The following is a 7,096-nucleotide window of genomic DNA, read 5'->3' as shown; positions in this document are numbered from 1 at the left end:
GTCTGTGTAACAATAGCAAGTTTGCAGAGAAAGATCAATATACCAATTTTGGGCACATTAATTTTGAGTGGACAGAATGAGATAAGTCATGGGGATGAGAAAGATATCATAAAGACAATTGGATATGCAAGTCTGAAATTTCAAGGGAAATCCAACTGAAGGTATAAAGTTTGGGGTGATTATCATCATCATATATTTTTTATCAAAGTCATATTTGATAAAAATATCAAGTCAGTGAGAATAAACTTCCAAGTGAAGAGAAATTACCCGAAGAAGTCCAAGGGCAGAGCACATTTGAGAGTCAGGAGAAAAAGAAAAACCATCAAAGGATAATGAGAAGAAAGAATTCGATTACACTCACAATCATGGGTTACTTTTAAATTGCCAAGCATTTTAATATGATTTAATTTAATCATTGAAAATGGTATAGAAGAAAGAATATTATATCCCTGATACAGATGAATAAAATAATTTGGGGGGGATCATCTTCCTCAAGATCACCTATTTTAGGTAGTGGAGATTGTATTTGAACTCTGATGTGGAATTTCAAGTCAAGTAAATTTCATTTCCCACTACTCACCTAAGTGATGATTCCTTCAGCATTTGCGTCTTTGGGTTCACTGGATGAAAATACCAACCTTGCACAGTGGCTTAAATATTGCTTCACGAATTTGCCTATCATCCTTGCTCAGGAGGCCATGCTAACCTTCTCCGTATCATTCCAATTTTGCTACACGTGCTGCCGCAGTGAGCACCGATACAGCTAGAACAATCTTCTGAGGTGACACACAAAACCAATAATTTTGGGAAGATTCTGAGGTGGGTGAGGAGGATGGGAGAATTTGAAACAACGGAAAGGAGATGGCAGGAAATACAGAAAGCTTGAGGCTCTGTAAAAGTAGGCTGGAATATATTGTTCAGTGAAATTTCTGGTTGTCAATTCAGGATGAGGCACTAAATTTCTGATGCAAAGATTACAAACATGATGTCTTTGTTAGAAGTGAGATGAATAGGAAAAAAACTATAAAGAACACAATAGCAGTTTTAAGAAAAGCTCAAGAAATAAGTAAATACCTGCCAGCTACATACTAGAGTTCATAATGGTTTAAAGATACAAATCGAATCCTGTGATATGGACACATCTCTTGTTTTTATGTTTCTTATGAATCTTCAAGTTCATAGCTCTCTCCATGATGGAATTTCAAATCTCCATTTTATTCATTTTGTAGCTTCCTCATTCCTGTGAGCATATTATGTCAATTTTTATTAGTGTTTGGAATATAGATGCCTAATATCACAATAGATATACCAGTGAACTAAGAAGAAAAAAAAGAAAAAATCTTTCACTTAACTTTTTAATATTCATTGCTTAGGATCTCTTCTTGTCAGAATACTTTGAATGCTAATTTGTATTATAGATATGATTTGTTGAATAGAATTATTACATCTTGTAAATAAACATGTGTCCAGAATTTAGACCGAAATAGACCCTGTATGAAAAAGATGAGTTGGCAAAGTTATAAAATGTCTCATCTCTATTTGATATCTATCTACGATATTTCTGAATTTTATAATACCAACTTTCAGGCATGCACATGGCACAATGATGTCTCATAAAGCTCATTTTATCAATATTTATGAATACATTCTAAGCGTCATAAAACTTGCTAAAAGTTCACAAGAAGACAACAAAAATATTTCAGGACAAACGTAAAATTACAAGGGCAAGCTATGCTATGGAAAATTCCAGGGCTGGTGAGAGGTAAGTATGATTCTGGAGTTCTTTTTAAAATTTTTTTTTTAATGTTTATTTGTTTTTGAGACAGAGAGAGACAGAGCATGAATGGGGGAGGGGCAGAGAGAGAGGGAGATACAGAATCGGAAGCAGGCTCCAGGCTCTGAGCCATCAGCCCAGAGCCTGACGCGGGGCTCGAACTCACGGACCGCAAGATCGTGACCTGGCTGAAGTCGGACGCTTAACCGACTGAGCCACCCAGGCACCCCTGATTCTGGAGTTCTTAAAATCCTAGTAAAAGTATCTGTGGGTCATGAAGGACCCACAACATAGCCAATCTTATGGCATTGGAAGCACTGTGAGGAAAATGCAAATTTTCTTGACAGTAGTCTCCATCTGACATTGTATTATTTTAATTGGGTCCTCTTTGTGTTGGTAAAAAAAAAGCCTAAGGAAGTCATCTGACCTCCAAGATCAAGAAGTGGATTCTGGAATACAATGGATGATTGCCTTTGCTTTCCATTACTATGTTTTGTTTTAAACCAGTAGTCCTTAAGAGTAGCTCATGAACACCTGGGGGTCCCTAGGACAATTCCTGGCTATTTGAAGATAATTTTTTTCCATAAAATTATGAGAACATTTTAAATTACATTGACACTTGCACTGATGATGAAAAAGCAGTGGGGATGTATTTTACTTGCTGTTACTTGAAAAAAAAAATGTCTGAAAAACTATGGTTACTCAAACTTGGGATTTTGGTACACATGTTCTCCAAAGAAATGAAGAGAGCTTCTCAGCTAGCAGCAGTTGTTGATATAAATTGAGCTGTCACGTGAAAACTAGAACCTTGGAAAACTTTTAGCAACCACTGTGAGCTTGACAGCTTTTCAGTTCATGTACTAGTTTGCTATTGCTGTGTAACAAATTATCACAAACTTAGTGGCTTGAAATAATAATCATTTATTAGTTCACAGGTCCACAGGGCAGGAAGTTGGTATGACATAGCTGAGAGCTTAGAGTACATAGGCTGAAATCAAAGTGTCAGCCAGACTACATTCCTCTTTGGATCTCAAAGTCCTTTTCCCAGGTCACAAGCCTTTTGGCATAAGTGGTTATAGAACTGAGCTCCCCACTTTCCCATTGCCCGTGGGCCACTGTCAATTCCTAGAAGTTACTCTCAAGTTCTTGCCATTTTACTCTCCCTTCCCATCTTCAGAGCCAATGATGGAGAATCTCCCTCTTATCAAATACCCTTTATTGATTGACCTCATGAGGTCAGTCTCATTTATCATATTCATGGGTGCAGCTCATCCTCGAGGAGGAGGAAAGCCGGGTGCATGCTGATGGTTGGGAATCTACCAACTCCCAGGCTCAGCACTGCATCATCCCTGAGCATAGTGTGAATTTATATCTTTGGATCTAGATCATAATTTTTCAACCTTCTAAATATAAACAATCTCATTGGACCTATTCTCAGACAATTGGGTTATTCTCCAATCTTCTTGAAAAGCATTGCACTGTGTGTCTAGGAAGCTCATTTCCACCCTTATTTTGAGCTAATCTACATGCAGATGAAGCTAAAGGCCCAAAATATGAAATACCCAATCTTACTCTCCTTATGCGTGTCTTTTTAGCGACTTCAAGATAATTTTCAGATATCTACATTTCCATGAAACATAAAAGGCTAACCATACATAAGTGCTCTTGCTATTAGTATTTCTGAACATAAAATTCTAGCACCTCCTCCTTCTTAAGAATCTTGCAATATGGTAGAAAACAGAATGGTAAATAATCCTATTTCTAAATTATCCCTGCTCTCACTCTCATACTGGTGCTCCGAGTTTCTATATGATATGGAAATGATCTGTCCACGCACTGGTAATACCATTCATTAAGTGCTCACACTTCACTAGGTGCTCAATAATGATAATCCAATATATATATGAAGGCAGCCACATATGCAAGAATGTAAATGATCTCTAGAAGCTGAAATATATGAACCATATATATATGAAATATATATGAAATATATATGAAATATATATATGATATATATATATATATTTCACCTATTTGTTCAACATTATATCTTAGTGCTAAATATGTCAATGTTACTATGGTGCTAGTATTATTCTAATTGTCCAGACATGGAAACTGAGGGCAGAGGAGTTGTATATTGTGTCTAACATTCCGTGGTCTGTCTCAAGGATAGTAAGGGGCGAGCCAGGTCGTCTAATTCCTGAGACCGAATTCTGAGTCTCTCCATCTTGTCACCCCTCCTAAATCTCATAATATAATTCAAAGATGTAAACCACCATATGATAAACACTATATGCCACTGTTTTTTTTCATAATATCAGAGATCCAATAGAAGACATAAGGAATCTTTTAATAACAATTCTCAGGAATAGGAAGAAGAATGGCAGGAGAAATGTATTAAATACCACCGTGGTATTTTTGTGAATTTAGTTGGACACTTTTATATGTAATTTCTGCTATAGCTAATATTCATACCTGTATTGTCTATTAATTTCCTTGAATGTAATAGAAGACCAAAGGTCCAGATTATTATTTTTTTCTCTCTGCATCCTAGAAGTGAATCAGAAACTCTTCCCAGATATTCAAAGATATGTCATTGCTCATATAAAAGAAAATCATTCTTTTTTATATAATGCTAAGCAGTATTTCGCAATATCAATGTGTTTCCTTAAGTAAATCTCCATAGTTGCAGAATTAAGATCCCAGATGCTAACAGGGAATGAAATGACCTCTCAAACATTCCCCCACCCTCAGCATTGGAAAGTAATAATTTGGCTTTGATAATTACAACATGATGAAAAATGACATTTAGAAGAGACTCTGAAAACTAAGTGGTTCAGCATTACTTAAAAGACTGAGACAGTAAGACCAAAGAGTTTAGATTAGTTGTTCAAAATCACACAGCTAATTAACCACAAAATATGAATTAGAACACAGATCTCCTGATGAAAAGCCTGTCTTCATCAGGATTATGCGATATCCAACAAAGCCAGGATGTATTAACATAATCACATTTCATGACCATTCCCCATTATGTGAGCACCCGAAAATAAGAACTAGATTTTTAAATGTATTCTCTTTTCCTCCCTAACTTTCTTAAAATCAAGAGTTGAAGTGAAGGAAAATTATGTTCTATAAAGCATTTGTTGACTTGAATAACAATCATAAAGCCGTGAAAACAGAAACTTCTCTTAAACTTAATTATAGATACACTAGTAGTTCTTTGCAGTCTGTTCTTCATTTGCATGAATTATCTTTTCAAATTTAAATGTATTAAAAGAGGAAAAAGTGATTGTTAAACAAATCTACATACATTAGGCAGAGCTTTTTTCCCCCTAGGCTTTGAAAAATGCCCTACTCCTATTGGGGTTTGAAGACATAACAATATTAATTCACAAAGATTTATATAGCTTTGTGATTATGAACAGGGAAAAATGTGACAAAAGTCAGTTTGCAAAACAAAATCTTTAAAGTAAGCAAAAATTTCACATCCGTCAAAAACATTCAAGCTTGATGCTTTGAAACTCCAATTGCTAAGCCTTGGGCATAAAACAAGAAAACGATGAGGTTGACTGAATAAAACACACATTCGCCAATAGTCGGCAGGTTTTGAAAAGGTTAAGATATGAATGTTAGGCTTTATATACATATAAATATGTATTAACCCTTGTCTATAGGTATTTACAATTATTTAGAGCTACCATTCTTCAGGAAAACGGAAAATACAAAAAAAAAATATTCACAGATTGAAAACGCCGTAAAAGAAACACTAAATGCAATATTTGGGACAAAATATTTATTCTTGTGATGGCCTTGAAGTATCTAGAAAGTGTTTTCAAAACTACACTTCTTGACACTGAATATTTAAGGAGAATTTGAAATGTAACTTTTGCTTTTACATTAAATGTGGAAGAGCGTTTCCTTTTTCTTAATCAAATGCAGTTTTACACCTACCAAGCAATGTTCAGAAAAAGCAGGGCTGTCACCAGAAAGCCAATTAAAGAGGGAGGCTGAAACTCTACTTGTAAAGAGAACTTGATGGGACAGATGCGGGATCTCGCAGCTAGGGATTTAGAGTTGGACCTTGAATGAAAGGGATCATTAGAGTTCTTATCAATGCAGTGTCACTTTGGAAGATGTCAGTTAAGACTGGCATTCTGGAGGGCTCTGTATTTATGTATGCCACTTATTAAACTAAAATATATATATATATATATTATCAACGAGACTTACTGTGGTGATTGTTTTGCAATATATAAACAGCAAAGCATTATGTTGAACAACTGAAACTAATATAATTTACATATAAATTATACCTCAATAAGAAAAAAATAAAGTCGTAAAGACAATTTATCAAGACAGCTGTAGTAAAGCAGTATTTCAATTGCTATCCTTCCAAAGGCAAATATTTGTTTTTTGGACCAAATCAAGAATTCTGTGAAAGGTGTTTTATTATGTAAGAGCCTCAATATGCATTGACTCTGCCACTCCTCCTTACATTCCAAGTCATTACTTCCTAATTCTACCCACTTTACCCTTACTATATACCCCTATTCCACTATTATTTATTTTTGACATGAGGGTGCAGTGATGGCTTTATGATTTCATAATTATTTTAACAACTGGCACAACTTCTCTCAATTAGGAATTGTCTTTATTTGGGGAAAAAAGGACCTTGATAGGCTATTAATTTGGGACATAGGACGTCAATGGACATAGGACATAATTTGGGACATAGGACGTCAATGTGTGCTGGCTTGGGGCCAGTTGAAAAAGAAATGTTTGTGGTTGTTCTGTACACAAGAGAAAATGTGTTTTACCCAAAGAATGAAGGTTTTCTGGGTAGAAGAGGGAACCAGCAAGACTGAGGGAAACTGAAACAAAGTAATAATAAGGCCAGTGAAATTGTCAGTCTCCTTCCCACTCAATGCACTGAATAAAAGACAACGGACATTTTTAAGAGTCGTAATGACTCCAGTTCACGTTCAAAATATTTGCAGATACCAAATCAACCACCTTCCTGTGCTACTTCAGGTTTTCTTTAAATCCTGCCATATGTTCCTATGTAGTGTAGGCATTAATGTTTTGTGGAAAATGAAGTAAGTGCTGAATTTCACATCTGGGTGTATTCTATGTAACGGGCAGAACATACTCATATCAAGGAGCCAGAGAAAACCTTGAGAATATAAGTGCACGGGGACATTGCAGAAATGTTATGAGAATGCTAAATTTTTATAGTCCGTGGAATTCCACTGAGATTTTTTTTAACGCGAGAATTATACCTAAATATGACTTTAAAAATCCATATTTTCCTCCTCTGCA

At 35.4% G+C, this 7,096-nt stretch overlaps 1 non-coding gene across 1 annotated transcript; it reads right to left on the bottom strand.

Moving 5' to 3' along the window:
• Positions 1 to 651: 651 nt before the first annotated feature.
• On the bottom strand, positions 652 to 755 carry LOC125165038 (U6 spliceosomal RNA). The gene has a single exon (XR_007151943.1). It is a non-coding gene; the product is annotated as a U6 spliceosomal RNA (small nuclear RNA).
• Positions 756 to 7,096: the final 6,341 nt, after the last annotated feature.

This window comes from Prionailurus viverrinus, chromosome B1 (genome assembly GCF_022837055.1).
Source record: "Prionailurus viverrinus isolate Anna chromosome B1, UM_Priviv_1.0, whole genome shotgun sequence".
Lineage (NCBI taxonomy): Eukaryota > Metazoa > Chordata > Mammalia > Carnivora > Felidae > Prionailurus > Prionailurus viverrinus.
This window is presented reverse-complemented; position numbering and strand designations above follow the sequence as displayed.